Raw genomic sequence first — 26,883 nt, 5'->3', positions numbered from 1 at the left:
ATAAAATTTTTAGGTTCACAGTTGAATTAATACAGTTATACAATATTGAGCTCAGTATAAACCCTGTAAGACGTAAAATTGAATGAATTTTTAATCTTTAAAAAGGATTGCCATTTCATTTTAAAATACATTGTTTCTTACAGAAAGACTCATTGTTTTTGCTAATAACACTCAGATGTTGGGGCATGGGTCTCTAACCTGTATATATATGATTATTAATAGTCATAGTTGGTTGCACTCAGCTCCTTGGCACCTGTGGATGGATATAAAGTCATCGGGTAGATTTCAATGGTAATGTTTATCACCTCTACTAACTAACATGACAAATTTTTATGCTTCCTCCTCGAATATAACTCATTTTTTAAATTTGTTGATTTTTTTTGTGTGTGTGTGTATATCACACAGAACATCCCAAACAAACTTATTCATCTATACACCCACTTCCCAGATGGCACCCTCCCATAGCCTCCCTCCTTCGACTAGAGCCCTTATACTCTATTATCCCTGCTACTGTCTGCTGTGTTGTCAGCACCCCCAGCCATTCCCCACTACTTGTCCATCTGGTGAATCTAGTCAGGCTATGTAGAGGTCTTTGTTTTAGGAAGGTCAGCTGTTCCTCATCTAGCAGCAATCAGTTGTCAATATTCCTTTAGGTAAGGTTGGGGTCTGCTGTTCATTTTCCCAGTTCTATACTAGGTTACTATCTGGGAGTCCCTTTGGCCACCTTGGCCAACAACTCAAAAGAAGCTATCTTCTATCTGGCATTGTTGCTTGTTATGTAGCCTTTAGCTATGCATATGGACTCTTAAGAAATTATATTGGCCCCTTTAATCTTTGGTTATACTTTCCTTTTGGGTGTTAAGGCTGTACAGTTGGCTTAGATAAACTAATTTAGTTTTACCCTTAAGGCTGTTTGAGGATCTGTTCCTCAGGGGTCACATAGACTTAGGAAGAGCCCCTGGCTCCTTTCTTTTACCAGTTCTGCCTATGTGAAGATGAGTCAAAGGTCCTGCTTGACCATGGCTGGCTTCCCTTGGAAGCATGGAGGAAATGATTCCTCTGTGTTGACCCTCCTCTTTGTAGACTGGACACTGGTTCAAGTCCATCTTGTGGGGTCTCCTCAGCCTCCTTGATCAAGAGGACGGGTGACTCACTACTGTTACAGTACATTTTCAGAGATGTTCATAGTCCCCTGGAACTAGTCGACCTAGGAGGGCAAGGAGCAAAAACTATCCTTTCTGTCCCTCTGACCAAATTAGTATAGGCATCAAAGCATGTCTGTTAAACATCCAAGAAGGTTAGTTCCACCAGTCTGGTAATTTTAATTACCATGTGCCATGTAGCTAAATCTTGGGTAAAGACCTATTGTTCTCAGATAAACCTTGTGTAGACATATATTTCTTGATCTTCTATGTATAATTCATCAGTAGGTTGTTGGACTAATATGGTTCCCTCTGGTTTTTAAAACTAGCTAGGCTTTACTTATCTCTTGCACTGTCTAACCCTTCCATCATTGTTTCCCCGATTATGGTGCTCCCATTTTTCCCATTTCTCCCTTAATAATACCCTTCTCCTATGGTCCTACCTCTCTTCAGCTCCTTCTTTCCCTTTATCCCCAAGCTTCCTTGTATACCCTTCCCTCCCACATCCCTTAAACTAACCCCATTTTTATCTATATCTCCCTATTAACACCTATTTCCTACTGTTCTTCTCTTTCAGATTCTTTCTTTTCCTTTACCTCCCTGGTTCCTTTCCATTATCCTGGTCCCTATAGTTATGTCTGGATACATACTCACTTACCAGGATTTGGTGCTAGGATCCACATATGAGGGAGAACATACCCCATTTTTTTGTTTGTTTCTGAGTCTGTGTTATTTCACTTGGTATAACAGTTTCTAGTTCCATCCATTTAGCTGCAAATTTCATGATTTCATCTTTCTTTACTGCTGAATAAAAGTCCATTGTATAAATGAATCACATTTTCATTATCCATTCATCAGTTTACAGCCATACCACCCTGAATGCACCCGATCTAGTCTTATTTATTATTTTAATTTTATGTGGGTGAGTATTGCCTGCATGTGTGTAAGTGCACTGGTGTCACACAATGCCCACAGAGGTCAAAAAAGGGCGTTGGATCCCCTGGAACTGGAGTTATAAACATTTATTAGCCACCATGTGGGTGCTAGGAATTGAACCTGGGTCCTCTGCAAGAGCAGCTAGTGTTCTTAATCATTGAGCCATCTCTCCAGCCCCTGAACACAATCTTAAGGCGCTTAAAATAGCCCTGGAAGGATTTTGTTCTCCTCAATGACAAAGAAGCTAGAACTGGATTTCTTGCTTGGAACAAGTAAAAAAATACAGACAAGAACAAACGAGGTGATGGTGTTCAGGACATTAGCCAGGAGACAATGAAGGTCAGTGATCTCCAAAGGATGGGACAAACAGAGGTAAGCTCCAGCTTACTGCTTGAGGACAGTCATGAGACCCCTGTGCAGTGAAGGGAATGCACACAGGCTAGTGTTCTCCCTGATCTGTAGGGAAGCTGAGTTAGAATGTGGAAGGCTGAAGCAACTGGACTCCTTCAGGCTGGGTTCCAGAGAGAACACTAAACAAAGATCATGTGAGACGCCAGCAGAAGGTCCTCAAGGCTTCCATAGAATACTGATCGACTCATGCACGTGTGGAAGCTACTCAAGGCCCAAAGAGAAACCATTAGAAGGGGTTCACAGAAATAACTCTTAGAGTTCACATAGAGCCAAGTCTTCTCACCAAACCAAGTAAAACCAAACCAAACCAAACCAAACAAAACCAAACCAAACAAAACTTCCCAACCCACCAGTTGTTGATAAGAACACATGGATTTGGGGTGAATTAACTCCAATATGAAAATACTTCTCATCCAGGATCCACAAATTGTGATGGAAGCAATTCTTGCAGCATATGGTTTTTATTATTTAGCTTATCAAATTCAGCATACTACATACTTACAGAGATTCCATTATTTTTCGGAAGACCACCTAAAATATCATGGATGACATTTGGGCCCCTGAGCAGCTTTTCCCAGTTGTTCTTCTCTGTCAAAGCAAGTATGTGGGACGGGGGCACCCACGGCCCAAGTCAGATCGCCGGTGTCTTTTGATGTGCTTTACAAAATTTATCATAGTATTTCTCGAAGCTTCTCAAAATTAGGCTAATTTAAGATTAAAATGAGATTTTGGCTAGCATAAAAAGGGGGAGAAACTGGAACTTATTTCTATATGACTTCAAATTGTAATTGGAGGGGAGGGGCTTGATATAAAAAGGGAAAAGGTTAAAAAAAAAATGAGCTCTGAGAGTGACATCTCATTCTATCCTCCAGTTCCTGGGGTGAACCATAATCCCCAAGCACAGCCCATCTTTAGCACATGTTAAAGATGCATTAACTTCCTGGGTGGTACTGAGAGGACGCTCCCTGTTCTGGATCATCTCTATTCAGGCGATGATTTCCAACGAAGATCACAGTTTGCACTTGATTTCCCAAAGCTGGAAAAACTCAGCTATATTTTTAAAGCAACAAAGACATTAAGGGATAAGAACAAATGAAATGAGATTCTAGGTGAATATAAAATAGATTTCATCAATTGGTCCTGTGGGATTTAGGAATGCGCTACTTAGGCTTTTAAGAGAAACACTTTGTTCAGGTTTAGAGACATTTTTTCAAAGCTTGTCAAGCATGACAGTATGCAGACCCACACACAGTGGGAGACGGCAGTGGTGCTCTTGTCTCCAATCCTCCCCTTCCCATTTTTCACAGTTAGAGCCTTGGTCCACCCCTTAAACCAGCTCAGATCAAGGCAGAAAGAAACAAAGGTATGTGAAACCTTTAATTTAGAAAAACAGAATTTGATCAAATCTTGGCAAAGTATCCAGATTCAGAGTCCCATCCAGTTGCCTGGGTCCTCCCAGCGCTCTTGAGTGATTTTTCAGAACAGGGGATAATTCCAGGACTCTTCGGGGGGTTTCATCGTTCACTGACCTGTTCAGTGAGACTAGTTGTGAGCCTTGTCCTTATTGTTTAAATTTGATGAATCCTCTCACAGTAACTCAGTCCTCCAAAACTGGAACCCTGACTAGTGACTAGTACCCAGCCGCTCTATTTACCTAGAGGAATCCTTTGAACTTATCAGCAAGCTTCAGTCCCATGCTCTGGTAGATAGTCTGCAATGTAGCCCTTGCCCCTTGCCACTAGAGTGTTTGTAATTTATCAATTGGCATCGAGGGTGTCCACTGCTGGCCTCCTCACAATGGAGTGGGCCTCCCAAGGTAGCAGGTTGCTTGGTTAGTATCTCTGCTTGCTGTAACTCTTTGATACTGTCAAACCTCTGCAGTCCCATTTTTCAGCACTCTGAACCCCAGGGACACCCTGTTTTCTACATTCCAGTCACTTGTTTGCTGCAATGTGGCTTTTTTTCACCTCTGGGCCCTCTCACGAGCTGTTCTCACTGCATAGAACACTGTCCCCTCATCTCAAATTGCTGAAGAAACATTTTTTGTCATACTTTCATCATTAGTATGATGCAATGGTTTCATAAATTTCTTCTCTCAGTGGTCAGTTGCTCCACATGGCCAGGACCACATTTATCTTGTTCAGTGCTATAACCCTAGCACATTATATAATGCTTGGCATGTGTCGGCAGTCAATGTTGACATATACAATGTGTGCCCACAGCTCAGCACCACCACATGACTCCACATTTGCCCTGAGGCAGTTCTTGAGTTCCTGACTCAGTCTCAGATCTCGCATCACTCGTTTTATACAAACTCAAAAACATAATCCTAATCTACACGTCGGGCCAATTTTTGCATGCACCAAATAGTTAAGACTCACTATATCTTGGCACAAAAGAGAACAAAAATAGGATGTACTCAAGATAGAAAGTAAACCACAACACTTGTAAAAGGTACAAAATTGAGAGAGAGAGACACAGCTACAATGCAACCTCTATACCTAAGGCTTAGGGAAAATTGCAGAAGAGGGGATACAAAGAATGTAAGAGCCAGAGAGACAAGATATCTGAGGCTAGTTAATGTATTCTAGAAATGATAGGGAAGTTGTGCGAATGAACTCTCACAGTATGGTAGAGATCTTCATAATAACAAAATTGGTTGACGTGCCAAAATGGATGGGGAAAATGTCATGGGGTCTACCTCAAGAGGAAGAGCTCCAGGCAATCAACAGATGCTAAGTGAGGGAGAATCAGTTTTCTCCAGGAGTTAGCTCCCTAAAAGGTTATCTAATCCCAAGTGTGCAGTCCTAAATTTAGGTACACAGGAACACGACTAAATGGACTCAGTGCATCATAGATATGTAACAATAATAAAGAAAAGGACGGGAAATCGAGAGGGAGTGGGAGAACATAGGAAGAGCTGGTGGAGGGCTTGGAGGGACAGAAATAATACAAAGATAATTCTCATGTATAAAATTCTAAAAAATAAAAAAATTAAACTTAAAAAATTTCTGGCAAGGATCATTCCATTGGGGTCTACCTGGGTCTTTGTGACTATACAAAAATTAGATTATTGCATTAAAAGGTATATGCCTTGATTAAATGTAAAGAATTTTTTTTTAAGTCTGAGTGCATCTAAAAGTGAACCACCTGTGTTAGTCTTTTCAGAAAGCAGCAAGTCCAAAGATAGTGTTAACCACAAAACTCAGCAGATGACCTGGAGCAGCCAGGAAGAAAGCCAAGCCTAAGAATACCGAGGAGACTCCTGCAAAGAGGACCCTGATCCACCAGCATCACCACCAGAGCAGAGGACCCTGGTCCAACAGCTTCAGCGCCAGAACAGCGAGGCAGGAAATCAAGCCTCACACAGAAGGGCATTGCTCTAATTTCTTTTTAGATTACTGATTTGGTTTATCTATAACTTTCCATTAGGAAAACAATAGCTGCAAAAAGGAAAGATACACAAAGAGGTTTTCTCAATTATAAAGTAGTGAGTTAACGTTTCCTTCAATCAAACTAAAAGCTGGAAGGAAATGAGGTTTTGATGCTCTGTTAAACTGAGACATTAGAGCCAGAGACACCAGGGCCACACAAAAACTCACTCCCGGACACACTCCCAGAACAGCTAAGATATTGGAAATGTTGTAGGAGACTCGCTCAGCTCAGTATGGGGAGAAAAAAGGCAGAAAATATGTCACTGTTGTTCTTGATTGAAAAGCAATAAATATGATTCTAAAGTACGCTTAAATATTTGTTTTGCTTTGCATCTTTCTCTGGTTATAAAATTTCAAATATGAAAATCTCACTGTAGTTCTCAGTCACAAAACTTACAATTAAATCCTTACAATGTTGTCAGTACAACTTTTGTTATAGTGTGGTCTCTCACATCTTCCCTATAAAAATATCCATAGGTAAGCTTCAGTAGGAACATGTATTTGTTAAAGTTTGCTCTAAACTGGATGATGGCACAGCAAGGCTCTGATGCTCTTGGTGTCACTAAAGCATTTGCTAAATTTTGAAGACAGGTATGGAGAAGAAGTTGCCATTAAACCCACTCACTCATTAATCCACTAGGCCTTCTTAAGTACTTACTAGGTGCAAAGCATTATGTTAGGCTTTAAGTGATCTAAATATGGCTCAAGCCGGCACTGGCAGCAGGCACTGCACAGCCCAGCAATAGAAACCTGCTAAAACACCAGAACCTAGTTTTTACAAATCAAAATGCCTAAAAAGGAGGAATTATTTCCATGGATGATAGCCGAGCAGGGTATGTCAATACAGGGAGGTCACAATGGTCTCAGGAGAAAGAAAAAGCATTCCAGACATGGAATGAACAAAGTTTGGAGCAGAATACCCCATTGTGCATCCATCCAGGATAGTGAATTATGTTTAGTCAAGTTTCGCTGTCACAAAAAAGATACAGAGGAAAATAGAATGAAGTAGGGATGGATTGTTGAGTTCCCAACTATGGGAATTTCCATTTTCTTCATCAATTTTGGCTAAGAGAATGCAGGACTGGTGGTGGTAGGTGACCCCTGGAGTTAGAGAGACTTGCTAGGGGCCACTATTACTTAGATGAGAAGTAATTAGAAAGAACCACACATGAGCCAGCTTTTATTGGTTGTTTTGTTGATAAGAACATGGAAGAGTGGTAGACAGGCAGTCCTGTTTGAATCTGGAACTGTCTGAAGTGGCCCAGAACAGGCACTTGCTATGTTATCAAGGTCAGGGTCAGAGTGACCAATGTGCCCTTCATCATTGGCTCCTCTGCATTTTTTTCTGATTCTCATCTTATAACCTCACAGGAACAAAGTGGATATCCTGAAGGAAGATTCTTGTGCTCCTCCCTCCTCCCTTCGGCTATCAGGCTAATAAAATAATGGATCGCAAGGAATTGGAGGTTCCCCAGGAACCTCATGCTCAGGAAAAGGAAAGGCTGAAGTCTCCTGTTGGCACTAGGAGAAGCTTGTCTCCCAGTAACAGATTGCACACACTTCTGACAACTTGTCAGGAAAGACAAGAGCCAAGACAATGGAGTGTCAGTGATGGGCGAGATCACACTTTGACCAGGTCTGCTAAGTGATGCATACCTCTTGTCCTAGGCCATGGAGACCCCCACCATATGGACTTGAACCAGTGTCCAGTCTACAAAGAGGAGGGTCAACACAGAGGAAACATTTCCTCCATGCTTCCAAGCGAAGGCAGTCACAGTTGAGCAGGAACTTTGTCTTATCTTCACATAGATGGAACTGGTAAAAGAAAGGAGCCAGGGGCTCCTCCCAAGCCCACATGACCCCTGAGGGTCACGACCTTAAGAATAAAAATAAATTGGGTTATTTGAGCCAACTGTATGGTCTTAAACACCCAAAAGGAAAGTATAACCAAAGAGTAAAGTGATCAGTATATTTCTTTAAGAGTTCATGTATAGAGCGAAAGGCTACATAACAAGAAACAATGCCAGACAGGAGATACCTTACTTTGAGTTGTTGGTCAGGGTGGCCCAAGAGACTCCCACACAATAACCCAGCATAGAACTGGGAAAATGAACAGCAGACCCCCATCTTATCTATAAAAAATGTTGGCAACTGATTGCTGCTAGATGAGGAAGAGCTGATCTTACTAAAACAAGCGACTCCAGATAGGCTGACTAGACTCAGCAGGTGGACTTGCACTGGGGAACCGCTGCGGGCACTGAGAAAACAGTGGACAGTAAACAGGGATGACAGAGTATATAGGCTCCAGTGGGGAGGGGGCAGCTATGGGAAGGTGCCATTTGGGATGTGGGTATAAAGATGAATAAGATTATTTGGGATGTTCTGTATGAAATACACACAAAAAAAATAAAAACAAAAACAAAACTCTGATGTCAGGACTCTGAAGATGGACTTGGGAACCACTGGAACTCTGTCATTTTTCCTAAGATGGCTATGTTAAAAATAAATTTCCTTCTCGTTTTTCACTGTTACTTGTATATGTGGCCTGAGGAGTGCCCAAGCCTAGCTTGTTAGAACCCAGGATTTGGTCCTAAAATCTCCTCCCAGATCTCTGGGGTCACACTGGTTTCCAATGATCCAAGAAATAGGGCCATTCAGTAAGTAGAGGGAAAAGTCCAGGGAGAGAAATTGCTGGAGAAGAAAGGAACCTTCCCCACAGACTAGGATTCTAAAGAAGCTACACAGGAAAACTCCTTTTGAACTTGGTAGTTCCAGGATGTTAGCCTTTTAAGGTCTTGCCTGCAGGGGATGCTTGTCACAAGCTGTTGTGAGCAGTGGGAGGCTGTGAAACTGTTGTTCTGCCAAGCTAGGCTGCCTTTTCCAATTTAAAGCTAGGCCACCCAGGAGGCAAGCCATTTGTTTTTCAGAGGGGGAGACAGGAAGTACACACACACACACACACACACACACAAACAAAGTACATGTGTCTGTGGTCTGGGAACTGTGAGTCAGAGCAATCCATGAGCTGACACACCAGCTCTATCCTCTATCCTCAAGCTTCCCTTCTGGAACAGAGTGGTTATGTTTTTGTGAAATGCTCTGCCACCCCAAAAAATCACAACCAGAAAGACTCTGAACCTTCCCAACAGGGTAACTAATCAGCCCTGTTAGACCATTTTGGGATCTGACAGAGAACAGGTAAAAGAGGAATTCTTTTTACCACAAAAGATTTTGGAGGATTCACATAACACTGGGGGGTGGGGGAGGGGGAGTCATGGCTCCCTCACACTGGTGCATAATCATGGGAGCTGTGTGTGTTCTGTGACCAAACTAACCTGAGACTTTTGAATGCACATAATAGATGGTAACTTTGCTCATTAGTCTCCTTGATGAACACTGAATATCTAGCATTTTGTGCCAGATTTTAGGTAAGAGACTAACTTTATAATTTTAAACTTTGTATTTAACACTATAGTATTTGCTGAGTTAATCTATATCTGGTTTAGAGATACGACCATTCTTTTGAATATTGAACCTGCTACCTTCATCCAGCATTCCTAATCTTCCTTCCCTAATTCTTCTACCTATCTACCAATCACTTGGCATAGTATATAATTTATTAGGTATATTTACTGTCTTTCTCTAACTGCTAGAAAATAGGTTTTATAACTCCTTACTTATTCTGTTCAGCAGTTATACCCCATGTGTTCCTTGGAAAGACAGAAAACACGTAATTACAGATCACATAAAAGCAGTGTTTCTCCTGGACCTGTAATGGAGTATTTAATTTAGCCTAAGGGGCCAAGAAAGTCTCGCTTGAGGAACTGATCATTGGCTGAATAGGAATTGGAGGCAGGGAATAAAAATGTAATCCATCTCAAAGGGAATCACACGTGGGAAGTTCTGAAAATGAGAACACAGGGCCGTATGGTTGACACACAGAGAGCACAGGAAATGGATATGTGAAGAGGCCGAAGCAAGAGCCATGAGGCCCAGATGATGCAAAGCTAGTGGCTGTCTCAAAAGTTTGAACTTCCTTCTAAAAAAGTAGTAATTTATTAGCCAGGTGCAGTGGCTCACACCTTTAATCCCAGCACTTGGAAGGCAGAGGCAGGAAGATTCTGTGAGGTCATGGCCAGCCTCGTCCATATAGCTAGTTCCAGGCCAGGCCAGCTGGGTACAGGGAGACCCTGTCTCAAAAAAAAGAAAGAAAAGAAAAGAAAAGAAAAGAAAAGTAATTTATTGAAAAGATTTAAGGAAGAAACTTCAACAACCTGATTTGCTTTTGCTAAAGATTGTGCAGGTGGCAGAGAGCGGTTTTAGAAAGTGGGCTAAGAAGGAGCATGGTGAGGTGGCCAGTTGAGCTCTCCTGTGATCATCTTGACAAGAGGAGATGGTGCACTGGGTGAGGATGAAGCGATGTGAAAGAATCTTAAAAACAATCACACCACCAAATAGTTGAGATTTAGTAACTGATTAAATTGGGAATAGTTAGTGTGTCAAAATGCTTTCTCCATAACATTTATCAGCATAAAACATGCATCGTTTTTTTCCATTTTGTCTCCAGTAATGATGAACAGGAAACAGGCAGCTTTCTGCATCTTCCCTCATCAGGTCACCTCAGACTCCTTTCACTCTGCCTTGTGAATCCCAGTCATTTCCTTGGCCTTTATCTGGTTAAGAATCAGGCACTACATGAAACAGAGTTGGCCTAAATCACCACACAGTCACTTTGTGTGGTGGGTGTGTGTGCACATGTATGTGCAAGTGTATGTACATCTGTGTGCTTCACGTGGAGGCCAGAGGGCAACCTTGGGTGTTGTTTATCAGGTGATATCCACCTTGCTTTTTGAGATAGGGCCTCTCACTGACCTGGAACTCACCAATCAGGCTAGACCTGCAGGCCCCACACATCTATCTACCTTTCTCCTCTTCCCTAGCACAGGAGTGTGCCACCATCATAGTTTTTATACATGGGTTCTGAGGATCAAATTCAGCTTCTCATAATGGCCCAGCAAGAACTTTACTGACATAGCTGTATCCCCAGGCTCCTGAACACTCACTTTTGAATAAAACACTGCTTTTGCCTGGTGAAGTAGCTAAGCAGGTAAAGGCCTTTGCTGCCAAGTTTGATGACTAGAGTTTAATGCCTGTGACCAGTGTGGTAGAGGGAGAAAACAAATACCTGAAAGTTGTCCTCTAACCCCTACCACTTGTGCACCACACACACACACACACACACACACACACACACACAAATAAATAAATAAAATGTAATAAAAAATACTGTGCTTACAACTAGGCAAACTCAAACCAGACAAAATTCTAGCATAGAACATGGGGAAGCAAGAAATCCTAACCCAATGTAAGGAACTTTTGGCAACTGACAGTTTATGGGAGGGGGAAAGACAGTGTCTTACAGAGATGGGGCTCCTGGTGGGCCCAGTGGATAAACCCACACTGAAGTACATTTGGGACGTAAATCAGGCTCTATAGACCATATTATAGGGGGAGGGACAAATAAAGGAGGGACTCTAAATGTCATCAAACTCTATTGTATGAAAATCACAAAAATTCAATTTAACATAATCCCCAAATGAGCTGGCATCCCTAAATGCACACAGTGTACCTCATTTTCCTCTGCTTTTCCAGCTCCTCTGTAGTCTTCAAGACAGAGTTCAGCTTCTGCTACGAAGCTTTCTGAGATGACTATATCTGACTTAGTTATTGCTAACAGTTTGACCCACCAGGTCACACACTGTGCCATCTGAGTCACGGGCTTGGTGCCTAGTTACAGACCACAGAGTGTCAGCAACGGCTGGGTGGAAAAAGCAACTTATAAACTCTGTCCAACCCATGCCTATCTTTCTCTGTGTGCTCTTCAGTTTGTCTTGAGATTAGACTCCAAAGATCTTACCTGATTTTCTACAGGCACATGTGTTATCTTTTCATCCTGGCTCTAGTCTACAAGAGTGACCTAAATGGAAGTTTTGGGTGTCTCTTAACAACATCCGGAACTCTGTTTTAAATGTTGACTAAATGAACGGCATATTCTGGACATTCATGGTGGTTCCAAAGAGATCTGTGGAAAAGCGAACTAAAAGCTCCAACTCCATGTCTTCTCACACCACCAACCTCAGGAGCAAAGGTCAGCTGGGCACTGACTAGCAGTCAGTAGTACTGTCTAGGTAAAAAGGTTCCTGGGATTAATGCACAGTCAATGATGAATATTCATACCAAAAAATTCGTGAGGTCAAACACTAGTAAACCATTTTTGGGTCAACAGTTTCACCTTTCTTTTGCTAAAATTACTCAAAAACAAAAAATAAATACTTTCGAAAAATCAATAAATTTAAAAAAGACATATTTGAGGAGGAAGCATAAGAATTTACTTCATGTTAAATAGTAGAGGTGATAAACATTACCAGTGAAATCTACCTGATGACTTTATAGCCATACTCAGGTAGTAAGGACCCGAGTGTAACCAACTGTGACTAATAATAATCAGATACATAGAGATTAAAGACACATGTGCAAATATCTAAGCATTAGCAGCATTAAAAATGTAGGAAACAGCATATTTTAAAATGAAATGGAGATCTTCTTTAAAGGGTAAAAACTCATTCAATTTTATGTCTTGCAGGGTTTATACTGAGTTCAATATTGTATAACTGTTAATTCAACAGCCACTTTTGAAAGAGATGTATCCTTGCTCTGGAATGTGTTACTGAATATCTTAATGCTGTAATAAAACGCTTCTTCTAATCATGTGGTTATTAAATTTAAAAAATTGAAAAAAAATACTTTGAGGTTTACTTCCTCTTTCCCTTTTGATTTTAGTGAAAACTGTTAAGAGGACAGGATTATAGAGATGAAGGAAATAGCAAAATTTATACCATTCATTTACTTGGATGAATATGTAAACTAGTCACCTGAAAGTGGAGAGTTGGCAGAGCACGCTGCTATCTATAAATAAATGGGGATGATGTGACGTTCCACTGCTCCTACAACCTCTCCTTGGTGTGTTTCTTGCTTGCAACCTCTGATGAAACCAGGGCAGTTTTCCCCATAACCTATGCCTGAGTTTGTTGTCACCAGAAAGCCACTAGAATGTGGGATTTCCTCTCTAGTATGAGCATTGGCACATCACATAAGTAAATGTAGAGAACTTTGCATTGAGGTGAGAATGTACATGTTCAATAGACCTGAGCACTAGTTTATAATCTGACAAGAATAGACCTGGACCCAGGTCACAAACAAAGTCCCCATGACTGACTGTGTTTCTGTCTATTATATCATGAGATTTTACATCCAAATGTGCATAGTGTTTTGCCTATGGCAGGTGTTGTGCAAGCATTTGTCGAACAAAAGTTCCTTTTCTTAGTATTTGGCCAGTTTTCTATTATTTTCCTCAAGTGTCCAGGTGTCACTAAGAAGCTATCCTACTGTTCGGCCTGATAAGAAGAACCTGCTTTTAAAGGACATTGGCAATACTTACTAAACATTCTCTCTGTTCAAGCAGATAAAAAGATTATGAGCTGCTTAGCTTTGGCTAATTCCCAGGGAGCCTAATTTGCTCACATCTATTTTCAAGAAAGCTTCACATTAGAATATAAGTTAATTGCATAATTTTCTCACAGAGAAACTGTGGAGCAGTCAAGCAGGTGGCAGTATTCAGGATGCACACCAGCCACCAGGGTATCAAGGGGAGGAAATTCATTCTTCAGACTGGAAGAGAACTCTGGATCATGAGAAGAGAGAGCTGAACCAATCAGCAGGAGGAATCCAAAGAACACTTGTGGGTTCTCAATGACGCCCTTAATTAACTGCATTCTCCACAACACGAAGCAAATTCACCTGGGCAGTCAAGAAAAAAAAATGAATCCAACATGCAGACCTCAGTGATGGGTCAAGCTGGCAAAGCTATAGGTTGAGCTCTGGGAAATTTCAGAAGCCCCAGAAGAGGAGGCTAAAAAGGAACAGCAAAGTATAAGCTAGAATAACTAAAAACAAAGGGCTAAAGTCTCTCTAGTTTGACCCACCATGCCAGAAAGGCATTAGAAAAAGAGACAAGAGATGAATACAGACGTGGGTACATGTGATTCTCAGTCTCCTCATATGAGCAAAGCTAGTCACAAAACCATTTCCTTTGACCTAGGAAAGCCACACTTTCGTGACTGCTTGGTAGGTGAGCCAAACTGTTTCTAATAAAAATGTTCACTTATGGCCTCTGTATGGGCACAGCCTACATCTAATCTGAAATCATCATCAATTTTCTGTTAAGACAAAGGAAGAAGATGTTCCTGCTGTTTGGGGGCTGGAAAAAAGCATCACCAAGCTGTGTTTAATCTGGCACACACACAGAGTTAGGAGGGAAAAATTGCAACTTTCAGGATGACTATTTCATGAATACTTAGTAGCAAAGGTTTTTAACATGGAGTAACTCATTTTAGCTATTTGGCTCCTTACAGAAGATGCTCTTTTATCCTCAATTTACAGTTGTGGATACTGGGGCTCAAAGAAGGTAACTTATCATAGGTGGTTACAAAGTTAACAAGTATTCAATCTAGAATGTAAACTAGGTCCACCACACTCCACAGCTAGAGAGCTTTGTACTCTATCAAACTCACTCCACTGTCTATTCAGCAGTTATCTAGGCTGGCCAGACTACTCATATTTTGGGAGAACAAACTTGTGAAATGTTTTCCACATATGATTACTAAGGACCAAATCTCAAAATATACGGGGTCTCAGGGTAAGAAGATATCCTGTGAGTCATCTAGTACAAGTACCCAATCTGTACTTAAAGTTTCAGAAAGGATGTTTGCATTTTAAAAGCTAATACCTTTCCCAGGGCTGAGGTGCTGGCTCAGTGAGCAAAGTATAAATATGGAGACAGGGATTCTGATGCTTAGCACATATGTCAAAGCTTTGTGACAGCTCACTCTTGTACTTGAGCACTGGGGGTGAAGGGGAGACAGAGACAGGGGGATTCCCAGAGCACGTTGGATAGCCGGTCTAGCCAGTCAGTGAGCTTTAACTTCAGTGAGAGATCCTGTCTCAAAATAGTGGCAGACACCTGACATAGACCTCTGGCCTCCAGCAGGATAGGCAGACAGGCAGGCAGGCAGACAGACAGACAGACAGACACACACACAGCAATAAATTCACAGAGACAGATAGTCTTACAGTTGGGGGATATCCCCTTATAAGATGCCCTTTTCTTATTTTATTAAATTACTTATATTTTGACTGCTTCCTGTGAACTAAGCAGAGCTCAGGTCTCCAGGAATGCATTAATGAGTCATCCTAGTACCATTACAAGGCAAACATGATTATCAACCTATTTTACAACTTAGGAAACCAAGGTTCAGAGTAGTCGCGTGACTTGTTCAGACCACCAGCTTTAGTGCAAGTGTTCAAATCCAGGTTAGGATGGTAGTTTGTAACATACAAGGGGACACACTATGTGATTAAAGGAAGTAAATCAACAGTTTCCATTACTGTCTGACTTCATATCAGTGGATAGTTAGTCATGCTTAAATTCAAGTCTATAGAAAGGTTTCCAATAAACCAATTCTTTTTGAAAAAAGTTTATTCTGATCCTTTGCTCATTTTTTAAAAAATTATTTTTAGATTTGTGTATAAGTGTGTGCCTGAGTGTACATATGTGTGCCACATGCATGCAGGAACCCATAGAGGTCAGAAGAGGGCATTAGGTTCTCTGTAATTAGAATTGCAGGTGGTTGTGAGCCACCATGTGGGTGCTAGGAACCAAATCTAGGTCCTTTGCAAGAGCAGTAAGCACTCTTAAGCATTAGGCTATCTCTCTAACCGATGTTTTCTTAGTCCAAACTATGGCCAAACTTCTCTGGTACTAGAAGTTACTCCTAGAGTGACCAGGGAATCACACTAAGTTCCATGTATTAAGTCTGTATTTGAACATCTGCATTGATCAGAAGCATTTTTTACAGCTTGCTCTGTTTGCGGTCAGTTCTGATGATCAGAAAAGCCATGCTTGTGTTCATCTGATGACGCAATCCATTTTGGAACTTTCCCCTTGAATCTCTTGTAGGTCAAGGGAAAGAAACCATGCTGATGAAGTGACATTACAAAAAGCAAAGTGGTTCAATTCTATTCATCTGAGCGTAAGTGATCCTGAAGGAAAGGGAGAAATATTCATTTTCAAGGACAGTCTTAATAGCTCAAGGAGCCTAGTGTTATATTTCCAGTCGACCATCCAACCACAGACAACTTGTCACGTTAAAGTGGTTTACAATTTTTAAAAAGTCATTCCATGACATTTTGAATGCATACAAAAGGTTAAAGTTAGTGAGGAAATTAAGAACAGTTTGGAACAGTTTTCTTAATCACATTTCTGTTTACTTGAAATTCTTTTCCAGCACCATGATTTTTGTATAAATATTTATGCAATCCTAATGGATAATTAGATTATAAGCTTTTGTCTAGGAATTTGTCCAATTTTCTGCTCTCCATCAAACCTGAGTTTTCTGCTGATTTTTGGTTCGTGTAAAACAAGTAATCATTTTAATAGCTTTAAAGGCCACATTTTAAATTCTTACATTTGTCGTGCATACTACATTATAGAATTTGTAGTTCTTATTTCTGGATAAAAGACTGAAGACTCGGGGCTGGAGAGATGGCTCACTGGTTAAGAACACTGGTTGTTCTTGCAGAAGACCCAAGTTCAAATCCCAGCACCCACATGGCAGCTAACAACTGTCCATAACTCCAGTTCCAGGGGATCTGGTGGCCTTTTCTGGGCTCCGTGGGCATTGCATGACATGGGTGCACTTACCTACATGCAGGCAATACATTCATACAGATAAATTTTTTTTTAAAAGACTGAAGACTCAAATTTCACAAGATGAATTTCCTATGACACTTTGATCAAAGAAAAATAAGTACCCAATGCCTCCAAAGCAAAGGTAATAGAGTGCACAAATGGGCACCAAGCATCATCAGCCAGGCCAGCTTTGATGCAGGTGCTCATGTGACTCCCACAATAACCACTAGAAGTGTAGAGTACCAGCCCATTTTACAGTGAGGAAAACTAAGGCGTTGAAAGACACAGTGAATACATTCTCGAACTAAGTCCTCAGGAAAAAAAAAAAAAAACACAAAAAAAAACACTTCTTGTTAGAGGAAAACCAGCTCTGAACTACTTGGGCAGGGGTGGGGTGGGGGGTGGGGAAGGATCCACTTCCCTCTTGTTCTGCCCATTTCCAGCAGGGTCACACCCCCTCCAGGTGTGCATGCTGGGATAGCCACCTTGGTTTTTTCCCCTTACTCTTACACCCCTTTCTGGCTCCTAGCCCTTAAAATACTGCAGTCACTGGCACAAAATGTTTCGAGTCCATTAAGTGTCATCTGGTGCTATCAAGTCACAAGAAGCAAACTAATTCCTTTTACATTTTAGTCTTAAAGGTTCAGCTTGGTCCCTACAAAATAGGATGCAAACACACAGCTTGGTACACGGTGGCTGTTCGTTAGATCCCAGCTCAGCTCCTAGGAGTGCCCTCTAACAAAGCTACACTCGTATTACTCCTTCGAGTTTGCTTGTACCCGTGTCTTGCCTTCCTGGACTCCTTGCAGTTTTGCACTGCAGCTCTGACTTGCTGCTCTTTCCACTCCATTCTCCTTTAGCCTTTTTCCTGCACCAGAAGCCATCATATCTTCATAGAAGCTTTAAAAAGTTATAAAGTATGCACTGAGTTTAAGAGGTCAATTAAGCACAGAGTTTATAACGGTTTCCTCCCTACCTCGGCCCAGGCCATGCCCTGTTCCTTAGACAATCAGGCTGCAATGTTTTGATTACTGTTTCTAATATTCAGTAACTAGATTCACACATGAAAGGAGAAATAATGTGATTAGTATTATGTTACAGAAAAAAATTATTTTAACCCAAAACACAAAAAGAAAGTCCAAAAGAAATGATATTGATGTAGTCTAAACTATAACTCTGAGGTCAGTGTCTATACTTAAATCTCTATAAAAACAAACATGGTGTAATTTGTCTTAAGGATATGAATTCTATGTTTTGGATGTTTTACCCCTATTTTACCACAATTCCTAAACACCTAGACCAATTTCATTGATGATTTAGTAATTTCTATGTATCAAGTCATATAAACTTGATTTTCATAGTGAAATTCCAATTCAGTACATTTTTGCAAAATTAATCAGCCAAAATCAAATAGACCTACTAGGAAAAATGGAATTAGGCATCAAGATTGCATAGGTAATTATTACTAGTTATATATGCAAGGTGAAAGAGAAGTTTGTCTCCTGTATAATACTCTAAATAGTGTCCTATTTAGAGATACTTTTTACTTAAAATTGAAAATGTGTGACAAAGATATAAACTGAATTTAACATACATAAACTTATCACAGGAAAGTTAATGAAGAGGCCATTCAACCCCATACCTCCATCCACTCAGCAGAAAAGTCAGTCTTCCAATCTCTACGAAAAGCTGTTGGTGCCCAGTGCATAAACCGAGAGTCTCAGCCCAACTCACATCTGTGAGGATCTGTAACATTTCTTTCCCCAGGGCCATGAGAGCTGAAGTTGAGGAATCAGTGCTACATGCTGCAATGCAGGCTGGAAGGACCAAGATTTAACACCCCTAAAATCAACCTGTGCAGTGTCTGATGGTGACTGGGTAAACTGCCCCAAGATAAACTCCTTGGATGAGAAAACTCATGGCATGCAGTCTACACTGTTCCATGGATTTTCTTATGGGGTTAAGCACCAGTAGCTCTCAGTGGAAGCTGACTTGATTTTATCTTTTGTTGTCCTTCTTTTTAAAATATTTTTTGATTTACTGATTTTTTTATGTATATGATTGTTTTGCCTGCATGCGTGTAAGTGTACCATGTGTGTGTAATGCCTACAGAGGCCAGAAGAGGGCATCAGATCCCCTGAAACTGCAGTTATGGACAGTGGTAGCCACCATGTGGATGCTGGGAATTAAGCCTGGGTCCTCTGTAAGAGCAACCAGTGCTCTCAACTGCTGAGCCATTTCTCTAGTCCTTTGTTGGTCATCTTCCTTCCATGACTCTTTTTTCTATTCCACTACTGGTATTTTCTGGTTTTCCCAAAGAATCTCCTTATACTTGCTTTACTGTCTTACAGGATATGTCTTGGAGATCAAGCTAAAACAAAGGCCAGATCCTTTACTGAAATTCTGGCCATCATCTGCCATCCCATTTTCTCTTCTATTCGTCTTCTCTTCTTCCAAGGAAACAATCTTGTCCCACTCTACAGAGAGCCAACCAACCAACCAGCCAACAAAAAACCCTTTTGCATCCACTTCCGGGGCTTCCTTACAACTCTTCCCTTTTCCTTTCATCCACTCCAGAGAATTCCATAATGTTGTCCTTCCCCGTCTTCAGTAATCGCAGTGTGGCTTCTTTTTCTACTGAAACCCTTTTACCTTCTAACTGCTAAGTCCAGCTAAATTCTTCTGACCCCACTTTGCCTAATTTCTCTCTAATATGTGATGGTGTAGAAACCATCTTCAAGTTCAACTTACTTTGACTTCATGACATTGTTCTCTTGATTTTCTGAGAAGAAAATCTGATTAGCCCTTTGTAGATTGCTTTGCTGGGTTCTATTCTGCAAACTTTAAATACTGATATGCCCCTGGGTGCTTTTCACAGATGTTTCCCTTGCTGGGTGTTTTCACTTAGCCCTATTTTGTTTTATTTTGTTGTTTGTTTTTAAGCCCAGGCTGGCCTAGACCACTAATTCTCCTGTTTCAGCCTCTTGAATACAGGAATTATAAGCGTGTGCCAACATGCCTATTTGTCCTGGTGTTTTAACCATCACAGTGTTAACAATGCTCAACTCTATACATTCAAGATTGATGATTCTTCTGAATTTATCACATAGACCAACCACCCCACTAGATGGACTATTGAATGATACATATCATTAAATAGGAACTTGAATTTCATATATCCCAAACTGAACTCATCAATTTTAGCTCATCTCCTAGAATCTGTGCCTTGGTGAAAACCCCAAATGTCATGTCACCCATTCCTTCTCTCGGGAATCATGACTAATCAGTTAATAAGTGAATTGTACCTCCTAAACATTTCTGAAATATGCTCTCCTTTCCATCTCTATTATCACAGGAAAATCATGTGAAGCAGGGAACAAAATGTATAAATTGCAGAAGGTGTTTAGAACCTGCGATTTCAAATTTGTCATTGTAACAGCTCATCGCAGTTTCTCATTAGCTCCTTCACATGGCATGAGAGCCTCCTGCTTGAGATACTTATCTCCAGCTTTCTCCCACCTACCAATCCATGCTCAATCCTGCCACTAAGTGATCACTGTGCAATAAGTGGGGCTATGTTAATGTCAGACTCTCTGTACTAAAAAAACATTAAGCTTCTTTATATGTCATATAGGGGTCTTTATTATCTTGGGCCTGCCTGTTACTTGCCATTCAGAATCACCTACAGTTCTCAGCAAATACTTAGCAATGGCTCTTCTTAGCTTTGAACTCCAGCTACTTAATCTTTCTGGCACTTTCCCCCATCCTTATCTGCCTATTGACATTCTATTTATTCATTAAAATCTCCCTGGGGCCTTCCCTTTCTTGCTTCACTGAACCTACAAGACAAAATTAATCATGTCTTTAGCTCTACTTCTGTTCTTTGTACCCTTTTATTGTGTGTATCAAATCAAATTCCATTTGCTAATGTCTGAGGATATTTCTAATACTAGATAGCAAACTTCTCCATCTACAACAAACTCAGGGCCTTCTGGCAAATGCTGGTAACGGGTATGCAGCCAACTACTCTGAAGTACTTTATGTACTTATCAGTTAACCATTATATGTATAGAATTCTTATCTTCTTTTCTAAACTGTTTGTTCCAAGAGGGCAAGGCCAGTCTTCTTTACTGCTGCAACTTAGGTGCCGTATATTTTGCCTATTAAGTGTTCGATAAATATTTGTTGGGTGGTTAGCTAGCTCCTTGTAGTTTATTAATCTCCTTACTCTGGTTTGCTATTACTAGGTCACAAAGGACATAAATAAATGTTTGAATCGAATGGCTGCTGCCATTCCCAAATGACGTGGGAAACAAGCAAAGTGAGTATTTGAGGGCAAGAAATCTCATATTTGCACAATTTCACACATTTTTACCTGCTCATTTTTCTTTGGGAGATCGCATTAATCAAGAAGCCCAGTGACAAATTAGACCAAGTAGAATGGCAAATGGGTTGCTTTTATCACGCATAGTTAAGTGGGTTTATGCTAGACTGGACAAAGTTTGAGGCTGTGTTTGATCTCAGTATAAAATATACATTGATGAGTTAGCACAGATTATCGAGCTCAGCAAGAGGGGAGCAGCTGCATCCGTGCCACATGCTGCCAATCCTTTACAAAGCAAGGGGGTGTGTGACAAGTAATGCTGCCATACATAAGGCTCCCTATGTGTGCTCCGGTCATCACCCACAATCCCAGAGAATCTGGCAACTAGCTTATTACTTATTAAGACATTGCTCTGCTATTCACTGTGGATTATTTTAAAGCAACAAGTCTTTCTCATGTTGGCAATAGTTGTTAAGTAACTCTAATATGTCTTCCTTTGAAAACAAGTACAGGACTGGAGAGATGACTCAGGGTCTAAGAGCACTGGCTGCTCTTACAGAGGACCTGGGTTCAGTTCCCAGCACCTCCATGGTGGCTAACAACCACCTGAAACTCCAGTTCCAGGGATCCAACACCTTTTTCTGGCCTCTTCAGGCACTGGATGTATGTGATGTATTTATACACAGGCAAAACACTCATACACTTAAAATAAAAATAAAACAGGTACCAATATTTGAAGTCAAATAAACAAACAGGCATTTGGGTATGCTTGCAAGTAAGTCTCCCGGGATGATCTAGATTTACACAATGTCTGTTCTATTGTAAATCTTACCATCTTATATTTAAATGGCATCTTATATTTAAAAGTTTGTCCTCCTGAAAAGGTTCCAAAGTATCACACAGCTAGGCCACATGGTAACAGTATAACTTTGATGTTATCTTGTTCACAGAATATTTTCTATTAGCCACATGTGATTTTTTAAATCTGATTTGATCTTTAAAAGAATCATACCATTGATTAAAGATAGAAATGTGTTTCCACTTCACTCTGTTCATTCAAACACCATATTTTTAAATAATTACTAAAGGATGAAATTCATTTAATTGGAAGTATAAATGCTGCTCCAACCATGCAGCTTGGCAGCTCAGGAATGTGCAGCATAGAGGTGTTGAAAACAAACACACACCTCAGCACTCATGCAGGAAGCAGACTATCCCAGACCTAGATCCACTGCCCTTTAAGGCCTATTGAAATGTCATTTTGTTTGAGGCAAATGAAATGTCTGGGGATACAGGTATCATAAAAGAAGCAGGTTGTGTAATGACAGATTAACAGGGCAGCGGGTCTGAGGACAACCATAGCCAAGTGGCTTCTTGCCGTGGACCACAGCATAACTGCCTCTTCCGTAGACATCCTCAGAGGATAATACAGTGAACAGTGGGCAAAAGACAGCAGTTCCCCAGATCACAACACTTAGAGCTTTATTGCAAACCATAACCAATTTGTGAATGGCAAAAATTAAGGTCAGGTGCTTCAGGATGAAACAAACAAATCCTAACAAATTCTATGAGAAGGCATTTGAGATAAGAAGGCTCAGTCCAACTTGTGGGATAGTCCAAATTAACTATGGCCCAGATAACAACAATAATCTAAACGGCATCAACTTTGATACCTCTGCGTGAAAGCTATAACTAAGGCAAAATTTAAAAAATCTAAATCCCCCAACAGTGAAGAAAGTAGATTAAGAACATCTAACCCACATGAAAAGTAGGATTTGACAAATAAATTTCATTAGAAACAGAGTTATAGAAAGATTAAAGAAGAAATGTAGGAATTCTGATAGGTGATCATTACAATATTATAAAAGATGGTAGAAGTCATGAATTGGCAGAGTTCAAGAAAAGAAATAGGAAAGAAAAATAAAAGCACAGCAAGTAAAAGATCTGTTAAAAGCAAAGACTCAAAGCAAAGGCACAAATGTTTGAAGAAATGACGTAAAACAGGAAAAGATGTTGGCTTGCTCATAAAGAAGGTCATAGGCATAAGAAACAAAGGAAATCCAAGATACATGCAATTGATACTGCGGAAAAAGAACAGAAAAAATGACAGAATAAAAATATTCCAAGATATGAAAGAAGAAAACAATCCTGGAGTAAAGATTTAAAACTGAAGAGTTCAACAAATACATACAATGGGGCTGGAGAGGTGGTTCAGTGGTTAAGAGCACTGTCAGCTCTTACAGAAGACTCCGGTGTGGTTCCCCACACCCACAGGGCGGCTAACAACAATCCATAACTCCAGTTCCAGGGGATCCAATGCCCTCTTCTGACTTCTGCAGCCATTGCACAATGCAAGTGCACTCACATGCATGCAGGCAATATACTCATAAAATAAAAATAATAAATAATAAATAATAAATACATACCTTTCCCCAAGAAAGCCTAGTGTGATACCGATGAGGTTCCTAATTTCCAAAGATGGAAAAACTAGAGATGTTTACTTATAAAAGGCAAGGAGAATAAAAAAAGATATTGTCTACAAAACTCTCTATGGAATATAGTGAAACAATATGGATGAAATTCTAAAAAGAATTCACAGGGCATACCCTGTGAATTGCATAACCAATCAAACTGTTCTTTGTCTAGCTAACTCGAGTGCATGCCAGGTATGAGGGTTCACTGTGGCGAAAGGGAAGCCACTGTGGATCCCAAACAGAATAGGAGATAACCAGAAAGTGTAAAGAAACTCACTGCTGAATACAGGAAGGGCTTAAAGTCAGATCACTAGGAGCAGAGCACCTGAGATTTGTCTAAATCAGAACAGGTTGTCCAGGCAGAGAGGAGAGCTAGGAGATGAGGACCCACAACACTTACCCAGAAATGCAAGAGCATCAGGTTCCTAAGGGAAGAGCAGAGGACACTTCATAGCTATTACAATCTGAGGGACCTTGGGCATCTTACCCTGCATCAGTCCATCCCAGCAGAGTGCCAGGTACCATCCTAACTTCACACAGATAAGAGGATCCTCCCTTTTTGCCCACTCTTGGCCAAGTGGGCATCCAAATTTGACTTCAGTTCTGACCATGGTTTGCAAAATATCTTCAATCAGAAAATGAATGGCAACTAGGGTTTGACTATTAAGAACAGAAGTCGAAGTCAAAACACATTTGTACTTGCAATCCATTTCTACCACTTACTGGGTGACACCAGGCCTTTGAATATTATCTCACAGTGTTCATATGTGGATTTCGTAAAATAAAGAGTAAAACAGATAGCAAAGAGGCCGGGATGCAACCACACTTGATAAATGCTCTCTTGGAACCCCCACAGTCCCACTTACCTGCTGCAGCAGTGCCTAGTTTCCCAGAAAGCCACTTCCAGTTCCCAAAGCTTTGCCCCCTCACCTCCACACCTGTGTTGCTCTAACCTTCTGCCCTAGAGGTCCTTTCTATTTTTTCTCTTTCACTCTACATTTTGCTCTCCTTTCTTCTAACTTGGAGAGTGTCTGTCTCCTGTGCTTTCTGCGATTCTGTTCCTCTCTCCCAAGGATTTATGACTCGAAGACTTAGATCCAAAAAGGTATGTGGTACAAAAATCTTCCTTACTGATTCATTCCCAGAGCAATTTAGAGCCCTAGGATTATGAAGAAGCATCTACTTTTATTTGCCACAAATGACTACTTTCTAACACCAACCCAAAGACACAAAAAAACCTCCAGTAATTCCTAAAGAAAGCCCTCACTGTGAACATTCCTCACAAATTATAAATTTACAGACTGAAAATACACTAGACCACTAGGCACTGGAGAGAATTCTGCTGTGAGCCACAGAGAGTAGCTTCTGAGTGAGGTTCACAGAAGGCCAGCAGACCAGCCAGCAGGCACTTAGAAATGCCAAGCCCCTTTTAGATCAGGCTGGCTTTAATCTCACAGAGATCAGCCTGCCTCTGCCTCCTGAGTGCTGGGATTAAAGGTGTGCACCACCACACCTGGCTCTCAGCATCACACTCTTAAAGAAAATTGACTCTCCCTCTCCCAGCAATCAGTGATTTCCAATAGTTCCTCAACTAAGGTGGGGGCTTCCTACCACTTCCCCACTTCCATGTTGGGATTCTGGCTGGAGCTTATGTGGGTCTTGTGCATACTGTCACCATTGCTGTAAATTCATATAAGCAACTACACAGTTGTCTGGAAAACCATTTCCTTGTGGTCATCCACGACCTCTGGCTCTTATGATCTCCCTTACCCACTCTTCTTTAATGATACCTGAGCCTTGTCTTCACAGTACTGGAAGATGCTAGGCACGCTGCTGGAAGAGAAAAGCAATAATCAATCTTGCCCAGTTGTGAATCCAACAATCTACTACAACTGGCCATGTAAGATGTGCTCACTGGTGCAATAGTGTCATGAATGTTATGGAAATAACCAATTACTTTCTGATTGAATTTAAGGTCTGCTTCACAAGATGGAGCCCAAACCTGACACTAATATTAGGCATGTATTCTTTTTAACTGGCAAATAAAAATTGTGTATTTGTTTTGAAATATGTATATTCTGTAGAATGGCTAAAGAAAACCAACTAATGTGGATTATTTTACAAACTTACCTATGAGGAGAACACTCATTATCTGCTTTCTTAGCAGTTTTTAAGGGTGTTTGTTTTTCATTATTATTAGTTACAGTCACCATGCTGTGGAATACATTCATTGAATTCATTCTTCCTTTCAATTGGGAGATTGTATTTGAGCAATGTTTCCCCAACCTCCCAGCACCATTTACTCTCTGCTTCTATGGGTTATACGAATATGGATGAAGCTGGAAGAAATAAGCTAGACACAGCAATACAAAGACTGAATGATTTCTCAGCATGTAGAGAAAGGATAGAAGAGTATTCAGGCAAGAAAACAGCATGAGTAGATGCTAACAGCTGAGGTGGTTGGCATATTGAAAATGCTGCAAGGAGTCTAGTTGGCTAGAAGGCACTTTTTATAAATAGGCTAGAGGGTGGAGAAATGAAATTGAAAACATAGTAGCTCAGTTTATAAAAGAGCTAGCAATTTGTGCTTCAGACCAGAACTTTTTTTCTTCTTTTTTGTTTATGGGACTTTTTGCTACTCTAACATTCTCCCCTCTGAAGAGATAACCCTAAAATCTTTTAAGGATTAGATACAAGCTCCCAAATATTTTTGACCTTTTTGGCCTTTAGAACCGAGTATGTTGCTAAGAGGCCCAAGGACATTTTGACTTTTAGCCAAGAAACTGGCTACTTTTCTTTAGGGTCTTTTTACCCTAACTACCTAGCCAATTCTTGCCTCCTATTCTTATCACACCATCCTATGAAGAGGTTACCCAACTTGCGGATAGGGAATCAGGACACAGATCGCTCTGGCTTCTTCCATGCTGAACAGGGACGCAGGGTGAGGCAATTGGGGTAACCCTTCAGTGAGTCTACCTAAAAGACTCCCAAACTGCATAACTCATCTGTAGGGGAAAAAGAAAGTCCTTGACTGGTGAATAGGAGATGTGAAGGAGAAGTAAAGGCAAGAGTAATTAGCATTACAAGTTCTAGACAGGGAACTAGAAAAAAGTCAGAACAGGGCAATTTTCAAATGTTCATGTGAGAGTCCATTGGAATTTCTTGACTAGGGCTTCCAAAAGCATCCCTCTATTGGGTTCCTCCTCTTTTTTCTTTTGTCTTCCAAGGCTGGACTCTAGAGTGATGGATTCAGGATTTGCTTTCAGGTATTTTGATAGCTGTTGGAGTGGTTAGAATCAGTGTCAGTTCCCTCTCAAAGGCTTCTAGCTAGGGGGAGAAAACAAATTTAACCATA

The 26,883-nt window shown here is 40.7% G+C and overlaps 1 protein-coding gene across 2 annotated transcripts in view; it reads right to left on the bottom strand.

The window, feature by feature from the left end:
• Positions 1-26,883, bottom strand: part of Plppr1 (phospholipid phosphatase related 1) — a 301,822-nt gene that overhangs the window by 149,852 nt on the left and 125,087 nt on the right. Inside the window, exon 1 of one of the 2 annotated variants that reach the window (XM_029555427.1) lies at positions 11,553-11,628. The exons of the other annotated variant lie outside the window; for it this stretch is intronic. The gene's annotated coding sequence lies outside the window, so the exon portion shown is untranslated. Of the gene's footprint in view, positions 1-11,552; positions 11,629-26,883 lie in introns of those variants that run through there. 2 annotated transcript variants of the gene reach the window in all.

This window comes from Nannospalax galili, unplaced genomic scaffold, assembly GCF_000622305.1.
Source record: "Nannospalax galili isolate Female #2095 unplaced genomic scaffold, S.galili_v1.0 scaffold125, whole genome shotgun sequence".
Lineage (NCBI taxonomy): Eukaryota > Metazoa > Chordata > Mammalia > Rodentia > Spalacidae > Nannospalax > Nannospalax galili.
This window is presented reverse-complemented; position numbering and strand designations above follow the sequence as displayed.